At 34.8% G+C, this 22512-nt stretch overlaps 1 protein-coding gene across 3 annotated transcripts in view; it reads right to left on the minus strand.

Annotated features, from left to right (window-relative positions):
* Positions 1–3336: 3336 nt before the first annotated feature.
* The window catches only part of LOC126717097 (disease resistance protein RUN1-like), a 98811-nt gene continuing 79635 nt past the window's right edge, over positions 3337–22512 (minus strand). The window contains exons 7-8 of one of the 3 annotated variants that reach the window (XM_050418346.1): positions 17371–17518; positions 16073–16311 (exon numbers count right to left, since the gene is read on the minus strand). The gene's annotated coding sequence lies outside the window, so the exon portion shown is untranslated. The other 2 variants (XM_050418359.1, XM_050418336.1) reach the window with 2 other exon arrangements.

The raw sequence follows: 22512 nt of genomic DNA on the forward strand, positions 1-22512 counted from the left end.
AAAAAGTTATGAAAATTAGTTAAGAATTATAAACCTAAAGTAGAGATGCAAGTAAAATAAAAAAATCAATAGAGAGAGAGAGAAATAACCTTTTTTATGAGAAAAAACTATACAGAGAATGACAAATTTATAGTGAAATAGTGTGAATAAGAAGAGACAAAATAAGAGAAGATGAAAGGAAAGATGAAGAGTGATATTAATGTAGATGGTAGTGGGGAGATGAAAAGGTAAGGGAGGGAGATGAAAACGTAAGGGAGGGAGAAAGGTTGGAGTAAGTGTAAATATTAAAAAAAAAAAAGTAAATGTTAAAAAAATTAGAGAAAAATAAATAAATAAGAAGTGGGCTACATTTATAGGGCTGAAAATTGTAAAGACCATTTTAAAATTGTAGGACAAATTATATTTATAAAAAAAAAAAAAAAAAAAAAAAAAAAAATGACGTGGCAGCTGATGTGGCGCAACGTGAGAGCAGCAGCAGCATTAAACGCTACGTTTCAGCTTTTAGTAATATATAGATTTGATATTATTCTTAGAAAGGAACAAATATAACTATAAATGAATCAAACAAAAATAAAATGGAAGCTGCACTTCAGTTTATCATTACATATTTGCTACATGGATCAGCAGTCAGCACACTGAAGAAATAAGGAAAATGGGTTGGCAAACTCTAAAGTACTCTAAAAAGAGAAATCCAGCATCTTTTTGTCAAATCCAGCATCACAATGTCCACATTTGTTCAATCAGCACATTCCAAACTGCCAATAACATAGTTCCTAGCAGCAACCACAAACTTATTTTGGCATGAGAAGAGAACCTACCTTATAGCCTTGAACACCTCCCAATACTCTCCCACCAAAGCGAAGTCACTTGAACCTATTTTCTTTTTTAATTTGGGAATTCAAAGCAAAGAAGCAGACGACTAAGGTAGCTTAGCTCAGATGTACATCCCCACAAGATGATGATAGGCTCATAGAGAAGTGTGAATCTCCTTTCCCTTTCCCACCTGGATACTGAACTAGATGCCTCTTGTTGCTCTAACAATCCCCTTTATACAAACCCTATAATGCTGAAGATGCCAGTTGGGGTTCTGTTCACAAGAACTGAGGATTTCACAGTGGAGAGTGGAGAGTGGAGACATAAGCTGAAGTCCATCTTGCCCTATAACTGTATCTCTTAAAAACAAAGAAATTAGACAAGAGTCAAAAAACAAAAAACTAAAAAAGAGAGCATCCAGAATGCAATCCAAATCAACATTCATGTATCACAAGTTACACTTTGCCATTCTTCTCAATAGACCCATATCACTGGCTACCATTGTGTTCTTATTTCCAAAAATAATTTAAAGAAAAAGGATAATTTACAAATGAATTTTTTTCCAAATTTTCAAAGGTAAGAAAAGTTAGTTTCCTAACTTAAATAACCCATTACCTATCTCACACATCCATCCTTCCACCCATAAATCCATATATATAAAATATTCAAAATATGTTTTAACTTTTTAAATATTATGCTTGTATCTTAGAAGAGGACATGCCAATAACCGCTTAACCGCATATTGTTTCCTTCATAAGATTTTAAGCTACTCCTAGTTAAATGCTGCCAAATCCCGCAGGCCTTGGTTGGCAACTACCACTCTACCCATTCAAATCTCATAAGAAAATTTGCTCAACTAATTAAACCAATAATTCAAATTCAGTACAACTAATCTCTTGAGTATGACCAAGAAATGTTGATCTTCATCAATATAAAATATTATTTTCATTTTGGATTTACTTGTCCATTAAGTTGCACAAGTTTGTGCTTTTTGCTAAAAGAATTTTGGAAACATCTTTGCCATTAAAACGAATGCAACTTAGCAACAGATCAAATTACTAATTTCTTTCATTAATCCTGCTCTTTTGTTTGCATTACAATATCCTTTCAAATTGGCTTAGTGCTCCTTAATGATGAGCAGTTTAATTTAATGAAAGAGAGTGAGAAGTGACAAAGATGCAAATCAAACAAGACCACTAAAAAGGGAGACATAATTTGGCATTCAACAACTCAAAAGAAATCGAACAAAGATAATGCAAAGGAAAACAATTTTAAAGTAACAAATAAAATATTGTACCAACAATTGTCTTTCATTCTTAGTTGCATCTGAATGACAAAAGATCAAGAATACTCTACATACCTCTATTGATCACCTGATTTACTAATAATCTCAACTCTTTTTCTTTTCATGGTAAATCATGTACTAATAGGCCTTGCCTTAACTGAATAAAAATCTGACACTTTATAGATGTCACAAAAACACCATGATAAGAATAACTACACAAAACCCAGAAATAACTTGACCCAAACATAGATGTTACTCAATCCAGGTATTGATAATTAAAGGTCAGTCACATACAAAAATCTCCTCCTTTAATTAAGATGTTGTATGGCCTAATATTGAATGAGAAAGAAGAGGAATCCAGTCTAGCAAAAAATAAATAAAAAGAGCAATCCACATTGCTATTGTGAAAGAAAAATTTTGTTCATACTAGAACCATGTCCAACTAAGAAAAAAAAAAGCTGAGAAAAAAAAAGTATACTAAAAACAAAATTGTTAGTTCGAAGTCTGCAGAGTTTAAATAAAAAGAAGGGTAGCTTGATTCTTAAGGCAACATCTTAAGCAGAAAATGTATAAATAAATAAATAAAAGTCCAACTAGTAAAAACACCGACCCATGAATAAGATTTCTCACTTGATAGAAGCATAGTTACATATTTGTTTATATACCTAATTAGAGGCCATCTTCTAGGAGTGACAACTCACCAATACCAAGTATTGTTACCCTGCAAAGCAATAAGCCATGTGATGATATTTATTGATCATATTACTAATTTGCTTTCATTAATATTCTTTTCTTTCGCATTACCATATCCTTTCAAATTGGGTTGGGACTCCTTTATGAGTGAGGGCATTAATTTAGTGAAAGAGAGAGAGAAGTGATAAAGATACCCAAAGATGCAAATCAAACAATACAACTAAAGAGGGTGACTTGCTTTGTCAATGAACAAGGCAGAAGAAATTGAACAAAAACAATGCAAAGGAAAACAATTTCAATTTAACAAGAGTACCTTGCCATATTTTCTAGGAATTTGATCAAGAGGTTCTTATTTTCTTCAAATGTGGATATGGATTGAAGTTGGAATCATAGTTTACAAAGGGATAGGCCATTGAAGAGGAAGCTAAATCAAACCCATCTCCAACAGTTGAGTCAGATCCCAAATCCAAGTCAGACCCATTTTTCACATCTATTGGAAGCCCTGAATCAGTTGGCAGAGAAAGGTTAACATTGTGTTACAGCTGAGTCAATATATGAAAAGCACTCCGAGTTGACCACTTGGTATTGTACAGCCTACGCATTTAAGACAATTAAAATCATAAACTATTCAAATAAAATAAGAAACCATGATTTTTCCCTTTTTGAAGGGAGCAAAATCTAATGAAATGCTTAGTTCTCCTGAATGCTTAACCCTCAAACGACTTTGAAATTGTACCAAATTTAACAGGGCAATGACTTTATGAGTAGACTATATAATTCTAAAATTTCAACCCAGCGATCCACTCCTACTCCAACTTCTGAATTTTTCTTTTATATATATTCATGATACACAGTGCATTGTTTTGAATTAAGTCTTCTAGCAGAAAATCAAAGGCACCGTGACCATTCCATCGATCAAACCTTAACTTCCTAGCAACATTCATTCAAGCAGTCTATTTCAGAACTAATACCACTGAGCCCCTTCAAAAACCCATAGCTAAAATGCTTAACTAATTAAAACCAATAATTCTAATCACTATAGGTAATCTCTTGACTATGGCCAAATAGATGTTGATCTTTGTGAGTCTAAAAAAGTATAGGCATTTGGACTTTATTTGTCCATTAACTTGATAAATTTAATGTTTTTCTCTTAGATAATATTGGAATCTCTTTTATCCTAACAAGAAATAGAATTCAACAACAATATGACTATCGATTCTGCTTTTTCTTTGGGGTTCTTTGTCACTAGGTTCTATTTCTCTGAATTATGAAAAAAATGCCATTTAATTTAGAGAAAGAGAATGGGAAGTGAGAAAGACCCCCAAAGATGCAAATCAAGCAATGCAAAACACAGGAGCGAATTTTCAATGGAAAATAGTTTCAATGTAAAAATAATACCTGGGCATATTTCTTCGAAATTTAATAAAGAGATTCTCAGTTTCTTTGACTGTGGATATGGATTGAAAATGGAGTCATCTTTTTAAAAAGAGATTGGCTATTGAAGAAGAAACTAAATCAAACCCATTACCTTCAATACCCCCAAACATAAGTCAACCCATTTGCTATATAAGTACAAGTTGAAGGGTCTCTTGCATCTAAGTTCGTTAAGACACTAGAAGTGGAGCAAGGAGGTTGTGAAGGTGTGAACATAGTGTATTCATCAACATTTTGAGAATTGTGTTGGATGATAACGGAATTTTGAAGAGGAGCGTATTTATTGTTATCATAGGAGCGCATTCATCATGTTCGTTAGTCTTTGGTCTTTCTTTTGACGATGCTTGCTTCGCGATCTCGTTTGCTATCATGTTCTGGCTTCTGGGGATCTACACGAATTCCACCCTATCAAATTCTTATGTTAAGTGCTTCGTCAGCCTGAGATATTTTTGCATTCTCTCCTCCTTTGCTTCATATTCCTCCTTTATCTGCCCTATTACCAGCTTAGAATCACTAGAGGAGCAAGCTTTTAGCTCCTAGAGCTTTTCCGACCCTTAGCCCCGTCAATATTCCCTCGTATTCGACTTCGTTATTGGTGGCCAGAAATTTTAGTTGGACCCTGTATTTAAGCATTTCTCCATCTGGGGTGATGATGACGACCCATACTCCTCCCCTCTTTTGGGCTGACGAACCATCAGTTTGTATCGTCCATTGTTCTGCTTCGTTGGGAAGGCTATCCTCGTCTGGGATGGTGAACTCGGCGATGAAGTCCGCCAATGTCTGTGCTTTAATAGCTGTCCTGGGGTGGTATTTAATGTCGAACTGGCTAAGCTCGATTGCCTACTGAACCATTCTCCTTATTGCCTTGGGCTTGTTCATGGACTTCTTAATGGGTTGGTTCGTCGTTACCAGGATGGGGTTCGCTTGAAAATAAGGTCGCAGTTTACACGAAGCTACTATTAATGTGAATGCGATCTTCTCAATTCTCGAGTACTTGGCTTCTGCCCCTGGGAAAGCTTAGCTGACGTAATAGACTGAGAGCTGTTTCTTGTCCTCTTCTCGAATTAGGGCTGCACTCACAGCTGTGACTGATACTGCTAGATACAAATACAAGTTTTCCCCCTCCTTGGACGGACTTAGAAGGGGTGGATTGCTCAGGTAGCGCTTGATTTCTTAAAAAGCTACCTCACATTCATCAGTCCAAGCAAAAGCTCGCTTCAATGTCTTGAAGAAGGGTAACCGTCACTTTAGAGACGAACCTGTTGAGTGCCGTTATCCTTCCTGTGAGCTTCTAGATTTCTTTGACGGTCTTTGGTGACGTCATGTCAAGTATGGCTCACACGTTCTCTGGGTTTGCTTCTATCCCCTTTTGGGACACCATGAACCCTAAGAACTTCCCCGAGACTACTCCAAAGGCACATTTGCTGGGATTCAACTTCATCTGGTACTGCTTGAGCGTGGTGAACGTCTCTTTGAGATCGTCCAGATGAGCAAGCTCTTCTTTACTCTTGACAAGCATGTCATCCACATATACTTCCATTTTTCTCCCGATCTGCTTATTGAACATTTTATTCACTAGCCTCTGGTAGGTTGCTCCTGCATTTTTCAGCCTGAAGGGCATTACCTTATAGCAATAGAGCCCTTAGCTTGTGATGAAAGCAGTTTTCTCCTGGTCTTCTTCGGTCATCTTTATTTGATTGTACCCCGAGAATGCATCCATGAACGTCAGTAGTTTATGCCCGGCTGTGGAATCAACCAACTAATCTATCCTTGATAGAGGGAAACTGTCCTTTAGACAAGATTTGTTGAGGTCCGTGAAGTCCACGCACATTCTCCATTTTCCATTCGCTTTCTTCACTAGGACAACATTTGCGAGCCAATCTAGGTAGTAGACCTCTCGAATAAAGCCTGCTAATAACAGCTTGTTGACCTCATCTGTAATTGCTTGATTTCGTTCTAGAGCGAAGACCCGTCATCTCTGCTGGACGGGCTTCTTCTCGGGGTCCACATTCAGCCTATGCTGGATGACCTTTAGGCATATACCTGGCATGTCCTCGTGACTCCATGCGAAGACATCCAGGTTCTCTTTAAGGAACTGGATGAGTCTTGTCCTCATCTCGAAGCTCAATGTCGTCCATATTCTAGTTGTTCTTGCTAGTTCTCCTTCGACCAGCTTCACTGTCTCCAGGGGTTCCACTTTATCTTCTTCCTTCTCCTTAATCAACCACGTATGATTTTCTTTTGCAGCTAATACGGCCTGATAACATTTCTTGGCCAGTACTTGATCTCCTTTTACCTCACCTACACCGTTTTCTGTTGGGAATTTTACCTTCAAACAATAGGTGGACAGAATTTTACCTTCTAGTAGTTGAGTGTGGGTCTCCCAATAATCACATTATATGAGGGACAGTCTACTACCAAGAAGTCCAATTGATGAGTCAATTGCCTCGAGTAAGTTCCCACTATGACCGTCAATGTCACTATACCTTTAGGATACACTCTGTCTCCACTGAAGCTGATGAGGGGAGAGTCAAATGGGCGTAGCCTTCCTGGATCTAGCTTCAACTACTGAAAAGCAGAGAGGTAGATGATGTCCGCGGAGCTGCCAATATCCACAAGGATTCTTCGGGTGTTGAACCCTTCTATCGTTAACATTATGACTAAGGGGTCATCATGAGGCTGCTTCACCCCTCTAGCATCTTCTTCAGAGAAAAACATGTCCCTGTTCATTTGTCTTTGTTTCATCAGGGGCATCTTGTGGACACTATTCACCTACCTTTAATATGACTTATTGAGGGACTTGAATGACCCTCCTGTGGATGGCCCACCTGTGATCGTCTTTATCTCCTCGATCATGCTTGGTGGATGTTGGGGCGTACGATCCTCATCCCTTGGTGAGGCTTCACGCTTATCCTTGTCATCGTCCCTAGACCTACTATGCTCCCCCTTCTTCACAAATCTCTGCAATTTCCCTTTTCGTATGAGCTCCTCTATCTGCTCCTTCAAGTCTCTGCAATCCTCTGTGTAATGGTCGTGATCCTTGTGGAAACGGCAATACTTCTTCTTATCACGCTCGTTGGGTGACGAATGTAATGGCCTAGGCCATTTGAAATAGTGTTTATCTTTAATCTGTACCAAAATTTTGTCAACATGCATAACTAAGGGAGTGAATTTTACCATCCGATGAGCTTTTTCGTCTTTCTTTTTACCCCTATCATTAGTCTGACGATCCGAACGCTCCTTTTTTTTTCCTCTACGGTCGTCTTCTTTCCTTCCCTTCTTGCTAGTTTTCTCTTCGTCTTTTATCACAACTAAGGCGTCCTCAGCATCCATGTACTTCTGTGCCTTCAAGAGCATTTCCGCCATCGTTTTTGGAGGATTTTTCTCGAGTGAGACCACGAACTCCCTAGACTTCAATCCGGCTTTAAAGGTTGTTAGCTGCATCTTGTCATCAATTTCGTCTACCTCCAAAGTTTCCCGAGTGAAACGCTTTACGTACGACCTCAGGGTCTCCTTCTCTCCCTGCCTGATGGTGAGTAAGTGGTCTGCTGGCCTCCTCAGGCACTGTCCTCCAATGAAGTGATGTAGAAAAGAACTGCTCAACTACTCGAAGCTGTTGATAAATGATGTTGGTAACTTCATGAACCATTTCCTCGCAGCTTCTTTGAGAGTGGTGGGGAAAGAGCGACACAATATTTCATCAGGGGGTTGTTGGAGACCTATTGTCGTCTTGAAAGTGTTGAGATGGTCCAGGGGGTCTTTAAGTCCGTCAAACGGTTCAAGCTAAGGCAAGCGAAATTTTGACGGCACTGGGCATTGTAGGACTACCACTGTAAAGGGTGAATCCATCGTCCTGACCATTCTGTCCAAGTTTTGATCGGTTTTCCCTTTGATGGCGTTCCTTAACTCGTCCATCTCCTTTTTCATTTCCCAAAGAAGATCTGAGCTCGATTCATCTGGAGTGGCTCGCTTTCGACGGACCAGTTCTCCTCTTGTTGAAGTCGCAGCCTCATCTCATGGTTCTACATGGTGAGTTCTTCCACGCTAGCTATAAATGCTTGGATTTGCAGGGCTAGTGCTGCAAGATCTTGGTTGGACTCCATCTGAATTTGGGAATTGACTGGAACCACGCTTTCGAACCTTAGTGCAAAAATGTCGTCCCCATAGATGGCGCCAAACTGATGATATGTAAGATCGTTAGCCCTGTTGGTTCTTCAAATGGAAATGAATTCTAGTCACTATCCCTGCAATCCTAAGGCAAAGTCTCTCCAAAAATGGTCACCGATGTGGTGCCTGCCACAATGTCTTCAATGCCAAAGTCAGTATACAAAAGCTTTTTGTAGAATAATAAGAGAGTGCTGAATATCAAAGTATTTTTGAGTGAATCATGTGTACCTTCCTTGTCTCTGATCAGTGTATATATACAGCTTCATGGTTTCTAGCCGTTGGTGCCTTGATTGTGGTTTTAGTGTCCTTTTTGTACGCCTCAAGGCTCATGAATATGGGTTTTGATGAGGTCCCAACGGTCTGCCAACTGATTGGTAACTGTCCGAGGCATTGAATGCTCTTATTAATGACTTGCCTGTGCTTGTCCGTGTTCAACCAAGTTGGACGAGTATATTTGATGAGGTTGTCCAGGGAGGAAGGTCTCGTCAGTCCCAACACTTATGCTTTAATTTTACATTGCAATATCAGGGAAGTTTCTATGTTAAAAGTTCAACCATATATTCATGTGTTGAGAATATGGTAAGTAGTAAATAGCTAACTTCTTATCAGTACTATTCTTTTTTTTTTCTTTTTTAGAAACTTGTTATCAGTACTTTATTAGTCAATCTGAGTTTTTTCTTTTTTTGGAAATAGAAAATTTTATTCAAAAATAGAGAAAATCACAAAGGAGAAAACAAAAGAGCCTCTCCTTGAGAACATCGCTCATATCGGGGGGACGGGGCAATTGAAGGTGAGTTGTAACAACTTTTTTATTTTTTTTTTTAGATAGTTACAATAATCGAACTCTAAACCTCTAAGCATTTTGTACATAAAGAAGTGTCAATTAAGTTACAAGACTCTTGATAAATGAATTATAATATCTATCAAAGGTGAGCATGCATTTACCCATAAGAAAACAACTTTTTTTTGGTAAACCATAGAACCCTTTTTTTTCTTTTTTTGAGAAGGACCATAGAACCCAACTTATATGATGGTGAGAGTAATCAGTAATGTTAGGAAGGGGTAAAATCAACCACAAACCTAAACGAATCAATCAAAAAAGAAAAAAAAAGAAAAAAGTAATTTACATTCACTTATTATGTTATTTAATTGACATTAATTAAATTCTTGTCATATCTAATTATAAGAATTTTTTAAATAAAATTTGTTATAACTTTGATACAAATTTTATAATTAAAAAATTATAAATTAATATGATAATAAATAAAATTAGTATTATTTTGACAAAATAATATATAAATGTTTGAACTATTTTTCATTATCAGTAACAGATTTACGTATTAAAATTTCTAATATCACTGGCACCATTTTTCTCCCAAGATCAAACAAAAGTGGATGGTGCCAACTCCCAAGGACACCTTTTTTCACGCAATCCTACAAAGTTCAAAGAGAGGGCCACATGTTTTTTTACTTTTGTGGAAATGTAGCTTCTCTTTAGTCGTGCACCATGACTCGGATATATCAAGCAAAGAACTTTTTAGTTTTTCCCACAAATTTTGCGGTTCTGTTAGGATATCATTTTATAATTTTCCAAATATCAAACAAAACTAGATGAGTGAACCAGGGATACCCATACCCTCTTGCCCGCAATCCTACAAAGTTCAAAGAGAGCCCCACATGTTTTTGACTTTTGTGGAAATAGAAGGCCTTCGTGTGTTTGGACGTAGAGGGAAAGAAAAATATTTAGGTTTGGTACACTGAATGAGAATTACGATAGGAATTGTAATTTTTATTATTAGTAATAAAGTGTATTATAATGTAATAATTAAACATATTTATTAGTCTGGTTGTGAGTTATAACATTAAAGTGAAACTCAACATTTATTTTAGGAAATATCTTACTCATACAATTATATCTCCTTAAAAATTGTTAGTTTTAAATTTAAGAGAGATATATGTTATTTTTTATAATTTTTTATTTTTATAATTGTTAGATGTATATGGAAAGTTTGCTTATTTAGAAATATATTAAGTTTTGAAATTATTGCACTTATTAAAGAATGGCTAATACAATCTTTTAAAGATGAATAATTATTTCTCATTTTGAAAAATATCTATTCATAAGGAATGACTACTCCTTGTAATAAAAATATAACCAAACTAAAGAATAACTAAATTATAGAAATAACTATTACATTACAGCGTTTATTATAGTCTACCAAACATGCCTTTATTAATGTGTTTGGACCCTCTTGCCCGCAATCCTACAAGGTTCAAAAAGAGCCCCACATGTTTTTGACTTTTGTGGCAACAGAAGGCCTTCGTGTGTTTGGACATAAAGGGAAAGAAAAATATTTATTCATATGGTTGGATGTAGAGGGGAAAAAAAATGAAAGAAAGATAATAAAAAAATTAGTTTACTACTTTATCCTTATAAATTATAAGTTAATATTTAATTATGAAAATATAAATGTAATTTCACAAAATATTTAAAAAATTTCATGTGTATAAGTGTAAGAGTAATTTTGTGGATTTGGAGGAAATGATTTTCTTTTAAAATATATATATATATATATATATATATATATAAATTGGTGAGACCCATAAAAACCAATTATTTCCATATTTTATTTCTCTCATCTCTTTCATTACATGCAAAGGAAAAAGAATTCTTTCTCGTTCCATCTATAATTGACCATGTTTCAAATTTTTTTTGGGGGGGGGGGGGGGGGGGGGGGGGGATATTGACAGCTGATTTTCTCTTTCATTGAGATTCACAAAATCAATTCTGCTAAAAATAAAATGAGTGAAAAGTCATTTAAAAGACTGAGTCCCTATGGATCTATAGTATATCAATATGTTAGCTAAAAAGCCAAGATATATATATATATATATATATATTCATTTATTTGATTTTTTTTCCCCTGTGGATAAAATTTTACAAAAAATCTTATTACACACTTTATCTACACTACATTTTCTCTTTCATTGAGATTCACAAAATCAATTCTGCTAAAAATAAAACAAGTGAAAAGTCATTTCAAAGACTGAGTCCCTATGAATCTATAATATATCAATATGTTAGCTAAAAAGCCAATATATATATACATATATATATATATATATATACATATATATATATATATATATTTGATTTTTTCCCCTGTGGATAAAATTTTACAAAAAATCTTATTACACACTTTATCTACACTACATTTTAATTAAAATTATAAAATCAAGTTTTAAAAAACACAAAATCAATTCTGCTAAAAATGAAATGAGTGAAAAGTCATTTCAAAGATTAGGTTCCTATGGATCTATAGTATATCAATATGTCAACTGAAACGGTAAAGATCCAGATCCGGATCTATGGAAGAGAGAAAGGCTGTATGCCACGAGAAGGATTCACAAATGTCTCTCTTTGTTTTTTTGTTTTTTTGTTTTTTTTTTTTTTTAATATTTTTATTTAGCGATGTGGGTATGACAATTTTGTGCCTTCTCTCCACACTTTCTTTGGGCTTTCTCTAACATTTTTTTTTTTTTTTTGGTCGGGCTAGATTGTACTGACCCATTAGTATATAAGATAGTTCCGATGTTTATGCTTTATTTTAAAAGAAAATAATTCCCCCTTTTATTTATTTATTTATTTTTAAATTTTATTTGTTTATATTGTATCCAAAGTCACACTAAATTAACCTTAATAGTTAATACCACAAGACTTTGTTAATCAGTTATTTTATATTTTTATTATTCAGATTTTTGTGTAATTTGTTCTTTTGGCTTATAAAAAATGACATCTATTGCCTCTTGATATAAGGATAAATTGCTTAGCTCATAGGGGTAAAAAGCCCCTAGATTATCCGATAACTGGTTCCGGTGATCAGTTGCCCACAGGACTTTGATTAACAATGAAGATTGTTATATAGTATGCTATGCGACATATAACTAATCTGAGTGGAGTTCTTCTATGTCATAAAAAATTAAAAAAAATGACATCTATTTATATAGAGTTCTATCCAACTCAACAGAAGCCTTGACCATCCAAAAATTATCTTAGAATTATGATTGATTGAGTATAAAATAATATTTTATAATTTATGTTATTTTTCCTTTCTTAGTTGAATTAGGATTTTGCTAGCTTTCTTGTTGAATCAAGATTTAGATTATGCTCTTTCCTTTTTCCTAGTTGAATTTGGATTTTTTTCTTTTCCCTTCCTCTAGTAGAAAATAGAAATAGAACTATTATATATTTTTCTAAAAGTGGTAGGAGAAAGTCTCTTCTTATAAATACTTTTTAGAATGAGGTGGTGATTATTATTTTTACAGTTTCAATGTAATAAATAATAATAGTACTTGTGTATATTTCTTCAAATTTTAGTCAAGTGATAAATCAGTCATTGTCCACAGAGTGATGGGCCACTAAAGAAAAACCCAAATTAAACCCATCATCATCCCTTTGAGTCAATACCCAAATTTAGCCAACCCAAACTTAAGTCAGATCTATCTGCCATATCCATTGGAAGCCCTGAATCAGATTGCTGAAAAAGGTGCCTAGTGTCATTAGTTACATAGGAAAGTTATGAAAATTCTATATTATTAGCCTTCTAAGACATTTAAAAAAAAAATGGTGATTATTCTATCCATGAAATAGAATAATCAAACCAAAAATTTAGAGAAAGCCAAATCAATGTTTGATACAGCTGAAATTGAAAGAAACCAGACAAACGGATCAGTTTGAGTAAAAGCATTCCCATTTCAACTTAAACACATATTAGTACTTACATCATCACCACCATTAGGATCAACGTTAACTTTGGTTACCACAGTTAAATTTGCTATTTGGTTAGGTTAAAACCTTTAAATGAGGTGGAATGTTGTAGACCTTAGATTTGTTTTAGACAGATCCTAAGTCCTAACCCTTAACTGGACACTCTCAATTTCAACTGAAACAGTAAAGATCTGGATCCGTGGAAGAGAGGACCCACAATTTTATGCCTTATCTCCACACTTTCTTTGGGCTTTCTCTAACATTATTTTTAGTGGGACTAAATCGTACTAACCCATTAGTATATAAGACAGTTTTGATGTTTCTGCGTTATTTCAAAAGAAAAAAATGCTCCCTTTTATTTATTTGTTTATTGTAAATTTATTTATTTATTTTGTATCCAAACCCACACTATATTAACTTTAATATTTAATACCCATCAGACTTTGTTAATTAGTCATTTTATATTTTTATTATTCAAATTGTTATATAATTTGTTCTTTTGACTTATAAATAATGGCATCTATTGCCTCTTGGATATAAGGATAAACTGCTTAGATCATTAGGAGTTAAAAGTCCCCGAATTATCTGGTAATTGGTTTTAACATGTGGGGTCAGTTGCCCATAGGAGTTTAATTAACAATGAGAATTTTATATAGTATGCTCTACGACATGTAACTAATGTAAAGTGAAGTTCTTCTATGTCATTAAAAAAATGACATCTATTTGTATAGAGTTCTATCCAACTCAATGGAAGCCTTGACCATCCGAAAATTATCTTAGAATAATAAAAAATTTCTGATTAGTAAGTACAATGAAGGGAATGGGGTTGCCGACCCAACTGATGTTTTGATATATTATATTAATAATAATATTTCTTTTTAAATAAATAATTAATAATTTTTTCCCACTAAGACAAGAAACGTAAAAGATTTGACTTTTGAGGTTTGATCATCATCTACACTAAAAACTAATTGTTGTCTTAATATGGTAACAAAGAGACAATCATCATTGAAACTCTTTTTAAAAAATAAAAAACAACAAAAAAGTTTATACACATTATTTATTTATTTTGTTTGATTAATATATATTTTTATCAAATTCCTATCATCTCACTCAGTGAAAAACACTCGCTAAATAGAACTGCTCTATTTCATTGAACGAGAAAATAAAATGAGAGAGAATGTACAGTCAATACTCAATAGGTTACACCTCTGCTCTATATATATAGTGAAACAGAGTAAAATAAGAAAGAAAAGGGAAAAAATGAAGAAGCAGGGGAAGAAAATAGCTGTAAGTCTGTAACAGAATAAAAGCAACTTTTTCTCTCATTAAAAAAAAAAAAAAAAAAAAAAAAAAAAAAGAAGAAGAAGAATAAAAGCAACTCAACCTCTACAAAGAAAATGACAAACAATCAGGCTTTATTATAACAGGAAATTAAACTGGTTTCTTACTTTAGCGTGTATCTCATAAGCAAAACGGCACCGTTTTGCACTTGTTCATTAAAAGTTGAACGACGACGTTTCATTTAAATGAGGATCTCTGGAGTAAAACGATAGCGTTTTGCAGCCGCCTTTCTTTGCTGAGATCGGAATGAGAGTTGAGAATGCTCGATGATCTATCTTCAACAAGTTAATGCTTATATTCACATTGTCGCATCTCACTCAGTAGTCAGTACTACAGATCCCATCAGGCTCAATACCAAGAAGACAAATGCAGTCACGATTCCCATAATCATTTCCATAAATATTGGTTGTTCTGTATCGTTAAAGTTGTTCCAACTCCAAGCCCAACAGGCTATAATCAAATTCCCCACATTCCAAACATTGGCTCAACTATACATTATATTGAGCTATGTATAGCCTATAGTCTTTGGCACAATTATACGAATGTGTATGCGTGTGTGCACACTTGTTTACCATACTATGGCGTGCTCAGTGCGAAATGAAATGGTAAAACCCTTTAACCTAGCAACATTAATAATGAGAAAAAATAGCACCTTGATATAAGCTTCCCAAACATCATCATCATCAACTATCACTGTTTGCTAAATTTCATTCCAAGCAAAGCCATTATAATTGAGAATATCTGTAATATCAGTACTCTTTCATCAAGCTCCAATATTGATCTTTTAGTACATCTTTGTCACAAAGGAGTCCATTTTTTTTTCCCTGAATGATGCATTCATCCGGGTCCAAGCTTAAGCATTTGTATCTATGACCAATCTTATTCCCTCTGTGCAACTGTTCTAACATAAGATCAATAAAAGAACGATCCATTTCCCTTGTCCAATTTATCCTCAAAGGATTATTATTAGCAGGGAACTGGTAATCCTCTTCACCTAAAACTTCAAAACTAAACTACCATTACATGAGAGAATTTGTTCTAGAGGCATATGTTAGAAAGAAAAAATGAAATAATAATGTTTCTTCATATTATTTAACAAATACAATAAATTAAAGCATTACATGACATGGGTAAATTCAATTCTTTTGTATTAAACTTCCCAGAAAACTGAGTCAAGTAGTTGTTTTAGCATCAAATTAATACTTTTTTTGCAATGTTGGCAACAAAGTAATGCTTATCACAACACAAAAGTAGGGTATTGACTAGCTGCCAATTATCAATAGTTGTGCACACCCTAACAGGCCTCTTTGGTCTTTCCAAGGCACTTGCCTAAGTCAATAACCCCGGTCTTCTAATTTTCGGCAAATAGGTTCTTCTTTTTCACATTTAAATGTTCATGCTAGTGAGTTATACACATGAAAAAAAAAAAAAAAAGGATTTTTTCTTTTCCTATAGTTCCTAAGCATTTGGACAAAAACTAAATGTTTGTCTGATCAAAGCAATTCCAAGCCCAACAGGCACATTAAACATTGCCCTAGCAAAGTAGCCAGCCATGGACATTCCTGCTGACCTGCCTTGGCAACTTCCATATCAGCAATCAGATCCCTCACTGAATTTCCCAATTTTTAGTGCTGTGAGCCCGACAAGTGCAGGCAGCAATTCCAGAAGTGCTCCAAGCAATGCAAGTCAGTTAAGCAGTTCCCCAGAAGTAGTGGATATTCAGAACACAATCATACCAATTGCCATGAGCAGTACAGGCATCTGCTCAGTTTTTGGGGGGCCTCTTCCTCTATTATGAAGTGAAGAACTGCAAGAGAGGAGCTGGCCAAGATCAGTATCAACTAGTGAGAGAAGTGGGTATGTGGAAGGGGGAAATCAAGGGGATGATCAAGTGGCATGAATTAGTTGCAAGTATTTAAATAGCCTAGGGGGCATAGAGCAATATTGGTTCATGCATACAATTTTCTCCATTCTAAAAGTGTGGTTTGCACTATTGTGAGCCTTAAAAGAAACGAGAGAGGAACCACTCATACTTGAGATTGCATATGCAATTAAAAGAGAACACCAGCACCTATCAATTAAACAAATGTACATTATTTCTGTAAAAATAATGTGAGGACTGGTAAGTATATGTATGTCCTTTAGCTTATACATGCATGCATGTAGAGTTTCCCTTCCATATTGCATTTATTTCCTAGTTGATTAATGAAGTAAGAAGTGAAATGAACTAAAATCACTTCCAGAAAAATAAACCGTCAGGCCAGTCCAAAGAAGTATTCACAAGGCCATGTAGCTTGTGCTCATTTCTCTGTAACATTTTTATTTTTTTTTTATTTTGTATCTGTGTGTCTATTTGGGGGGGGGGAAGGGTGTTATGGGCGCTTATTTCTCCTCTAATATGAACAAGTTTGCAAACATGTCTTATCAACAGGAGCTACTTAAGTCATAACTGGCTTTGCTTACATTCAGCAGAAACCATTTTACTGATTCTTGTAGAAAGCAACAAATGGTTGGTGATCCAAAGAGTGGCTAAAAGCGAGATGCGAGATGGGGGTATATAAATGTTGGAGATAGTAAAGGGTTATTTTCTAAAAAAATTTATGAAATTCTAGTGGGGATAGAGCTCCAGCTATCTTTGCATAGACTAATAAGAAGGAAAAGGGGGGAGGGGGAAGTTTGGTTACCTATAACTCTTTCCTGTTTAATGCACTACCTAGAAAAATAAATAAGTAATTAGATCTTTGCTTAAACAAGATAATCACTACTAAAAAAAGCTCAATATAAGCACAATACTAGTAGCATACATAAAAATGCAAATGACAAATGCAACATTTCTGCAGATCCATGGCGGGATATAAAAACACACCCATATTCACTTCTTGACTCATCGTCAAGGTCTATATCACGACTTGTTCGGCGGTTTCTTTCATCTGATGTTGTATTTGCATGTATCAAGCACAATTCATTGAAGACCATGAAGGCTTTATTCTGTACAATTGCACCTCCAGGTGATCCTGCATGTGTATTATGTCAGTTCACTATCACCCCAAAGGTAGAGGTCAAATCAAAATGTGAACAAAAAACGAGTGTAACAATCACTTGCATTGACCATTTGTTTAGTATCATCCCAAGAAAATCCATTTTGACTAAGGACGATTCTTTGTGTTTATCCCTATTTTTCTACCGTCTTGCATCATGTCTCATCCTTTGTCTCTCTCTCTCCAATGACACCATTTTATGTCTTACATCTAAAATACTTCACTTCTATTCTTTTTTATTTTTATATTAGTGACGTGACAGGTTAAGATCATTTTGCAAAGTATTCAATAAAAACCCAAAATATGTTTGAATAAATTCCATCTATATAACAAGCTAATCAAATAATTGCCCATGTATGTGCACATATGTCAAAGCAATAGTCTTTCAATCTTGGTGCCACCTGAATAACAAAAGCCATAAGAATATTATAGGTACATCTGACAATCTTGTCATTTGCTAACAAGCTACTTTTTCTTTTCATTTTATGGTAAGTGGTTTGCTAATCAGCCTTGCCTGTACTAAAGCAAAATCAGACACATTCTTGATGTTGCACATACACCATTATAATAGAATCTGCAAATCCCAGAATTAATCAAAAAATAGACACCAGTCAATCTGGATGCAGAAAATCAAAGGTCATTAGCATCCAAAAATCTCCTCCTTCTAATTAGAGTATTGTATAGCGGTTATAGCCTAATAGCAAACTACTAAGAAGATCAACTCACATTGACAGTGCAGAAGAATAAGATTTATTTTCAACTTCCAGCAGAAACAAAGCTACTACATCTTGATTTGATGCATGGAAATTTAAGCACATATTTATCTGTATAAAAGCCTTTCCCTGCCTTTTTCATTATGTTACCAACTCAAAATTTTTGACAAGCTTCTCTAGTTGTAATTATGAACCAAACCCAAAAAACTCTTCCTTATCACTGACTAGCTAACATGATTACAAATGCATGCACACAAACCAATAACTAAAGCTTTCTAATAATAACATTTAAACAGGTACCGTTAGTCTCTTTCAAAGAAAAAAGGGTACTGTTAGGGATTAAAGACAAGTGCATCTGAGATGGTGCATTTCCACCTCCAAGCTTATGTCAGGACAGGACAAGAAATTTTTTTGTAGAGAATTAGGCTTTTTTTCTTTGTCCAAAATTTTCACGGTATGACATGATACATAGAAAGTAACAAAACATAATTATCAAATTAAATCACAAAGAAGTTGCACGTCAATATATCTTACATATAAGCCACATGGATCAGCATATCAAAGATAGAAGATAAGTGGGTTGGCAACTCTTAAAAGAAAATTCCTGCCCCCCTTTTGACAAATTCAACTTTTTCAAACCTCAATGTCCAATCTGATCAAAGCAATTTCCAAATTGTCAAGATAAAGATCCTAGCCACATCCACAAAAGTAATTTGGCAGAAAGAGATCCTATCTTACAACCTAGAAGACTTGCCAATCCTTCTCCAACCAAACCAATTTTGAAAAATGACTCAAATGAAAATTTTTTTGATATCATAATAGTACCTTCTCATTTTTTTTTTTCAGTCATGAAGTCAAGTTTTAAACAAGTTCTAGGCAAGAATATATAACCAAGACCGATGAAAGGTCACCTTGGAATTCTCTTTGAATGACTGGAGTTATGGAGGAAAGAACTTGTTTGCTGTTGTGGATCTTGTGGGAGTCTGATGGTCCTGAAGTGGTGGTATGGTGTGATGGTGTGAAGAGTGGTTCTATAGGAGAAAAAAATGGATACGGGTTGAACAAGAGAAGATGAAAGAATGTAATTTGATGCCCCTAAAACGAATTTCATCGTAAACAATCATACATATATAACTTAAATAAATTTAGAATCTCAATACACATAGTAAAAAGCAACTTTAATTTCTCAAATTTAGTATGAAGTACTAACATAATTATTGTTTTTATATGTAAAGTACAAACATAAATTTTGAATGGAAAGAAGAAGAAACACCAACTGCACAACTGTTTGTCTTTTTCCCTCCTTTTGTTATCTGACTGAATCAAGCCTATAAAAAAAAACTCCCTTCCTGTGAGCCCTTAAAAAAATATTCCATGTCCTCAGCCTGCAAAGACAGAATCTTTTCTATTAAAACTCAACAGGGAGAAGATCATATAAATACCTATAAAGAAAATATTGTGGTGCTGGTTTGCACAGAAAAGAAAAGAACAGAGAATTTACATCAAAATAGAGGAAACAAATTGTTAATTCAAAGTCTGAAAATTTTTAATAGAAAGAAAGGGCTTAGTAATGAGTTCTAAGGCAAAAAACTTAAGCAGAAAGTTTATCAAATCTATGTTCGACCAGCAAACAACTGACCCATGCATTCAATTCCTCACTAGGCAGAAACATCATTACAAGTTATTTAAAAAATCAGGTTGGAGGCCAACTTCTAGGAGTGACCGGTCACCAGGACCAATAACATCCTCACCTTTCAAAGAAACAATCTAAAGCCTTATACTTACCAAGTAAATGCAAAAGCATAATTCTTCAAACAGATTGTGAAATAGAAATTTTGAAAGAACAACCAATTCATAATCTTGCAATTCGTCTGCATGTTAAGACAATTAAAATCATAAAATAGTCAAAGAAAATAAGAGCCATTATTTTCCCCCATTTTTTGATGGGAGAAAAATTTATTCCTAAAATTTTAAGTTAATCCTAGTTAAATGCTTACTTCTGCCAAATCTGGCAGGCCTCAGTAGCCAAATACCACTCTGCCCCTTCAAAATCCCGTAGAAAATATGCTTAAATAATTAAGCCAATAAATCCAATTCAATACATGTAATCTCAAGTATGACCAAGTAGATGTTGATCATCATCAATATAAAATATTATAATCATTTTAACCTCACTTGTCCATTAAGTTGCACAACTTAGTGCCTTTTTCTAGAAGCATTTGTGGGAACTTCTTGGCCATTAAAAGCAACAAAACTCAGGACAGATCAAATTACTAATTTCTTTCTTTAGTTCTGTTCCTTTTTTTTTTCTTTTTTTTTTTTTTTTTTTTTTCTTTTTTTGCATTACTATATCCTTCAAGTTGGCCTAGTATTTCTTTATTAATGAGTGTGTTAAATTAGTGAAAAAAAAATGGAAAAAAAAAAAAAATGGAAGAAGAAGAAGAGTGAAGTCACAAAGATGCAAATCAAACAATACAACTAAAGAGGGAGATATACATTGGCATTCAACAACTCAAAAAGAAATCAAACAAGGATGATGCAAAAGAAAACAGTTTCAATGTAATAACAGTACCTTGCCATGTTTCTTTGAAATTTGATCGAATGAAGAGGTTTTCATTTTCCTCAACTGTGGATATGGATTGAAGTCGAAATCATCGTTTACAGAGGGATAGACCAATGAAGAGGAACCCAAATTAAACCCATGACCAACAGTTAAGTCAAATCCCAAACCAAAGTCAGACCCTTTTGTCACATTTATTGGGATCCCTGAATCTGATGGCAAAGAAAGGTTCTCAATATAATGAGGAGGTTGACTTTCTGTTAAATATGAGTCATTATATGCAGTGTTCAAAGAGATGGGCAATTGATGATAATACCAAATCACAGCCATCATTGTGAAAGCCCATCAAACTTGAGTGAAGCCCCCTATTTGTATCGTCCATTGAAAGCCCCAAAGTTTCGACACTGTTGAAACTGTAAGAAGCTGGCAAAGGAGGCAATAAAGTTGGCCTGCCACCATCCATAGTGTTTGGGATAGTTTTCGGAGGGTGACATTGACACTGTTTTTCTGGTGTATCTTGTATCTCTGAAACACTGGTTATGTTCAAGTCAGAAATAACTAGCATATCCCTGATTAGACCATCTGAATTGCTCGAATGCACTGAAGAAGCGCCCACTGAATACATGGAGCCACCACCTTTAAACATTGGAAACAGTTTTGAGATCCGCACAAACATGAGCAGCTACTTGCTACTAATGGCCTGTGCCAACGAAAAGTACTCCAAGTTGGCCACTTCGTATTGTACAGCTTACGCAGGATAAAACTTGGACCTTGGAGAAGATACGGTTCCTATTCAACTGCGTTTAAGACAATTAAAATCATAAATATTCATATAAATAAGAACCGTGATTTTCCCCTTGTAAAATCAACGGGAGCAAAATCTATTCTTGAGATTTTAAGTCACTCCTGGTGAAATTCCTAGTTCTGCCAAATCCTGCATACCAGACAAATTTGTAAAATTGTTTAACCCTCAAACAACTTTGAATTGTACCAAATTAACAGGGCAATGACTTTATGACTGGACCATATAATTTGAATTTGAATTCAACAACAAATCAAATGTCCATCGATTCTGCTTTTTCTTTGCATAAATGTCCTGTCAAATTGAATTAGTACCCCGTATGAATTTAGAGAAAGAGATTGGGTAGTGACAAATCAAACAATTCAAAAGAAGGAGACATACTCTAGCATTCAACAACGAAGAAAAAAAATCAAATAAAGACGACGCAAGATAAAATGGTTTCAATGTAAAATTAATACCTGGGCAAATTTCTTAAGAGATTCTCAGTTTCTTTGACGGTGGATATGGATTGAAGATGAAGTCAACTTTTTATAAGAGGATGGGCCATTGAAGAAGAACCCAAAGCAAACCCATCACCATTAATTGAGTCAATACCCAAATTTCGTCAAACCCATTTGCTATATCCATTGAATCAGATGTCAAGGAAAGCACCTAGTGTCATCAGGGACTAGAGGACATTGAGGAACTGCTGCATCCGAGTCCGTTGAAACTGCCATGATCCTTATGTGAACCATTAGAAGTGGAGAAAGGAAGTAGTAAAGGCGTGAGCTCTGTGTCAACAGAGTTATCATCAACATTTTTAGAGTTATCGCCAGAAATAGAATTCAGCAACAATACGAGAAAGACTCTCAAAGATGCAAATCAAACAATGCAAAACATAGGAGCTAATTTTCAA

The sequence above is a fragment of the Quercus robur genome, chromosome 3, assembly GCF_932294415.1.
Source record: "Quercus robur chromosome 3, dhQueRobu3.1, whole genome shotgun sequence".
Classification (NCBI taxonomy): Eukaryota; Viridiplantae; Streptophyta; class Magnoliopsida; order Fagales; family Fagaceae; genus Quercus; species Quercus robur.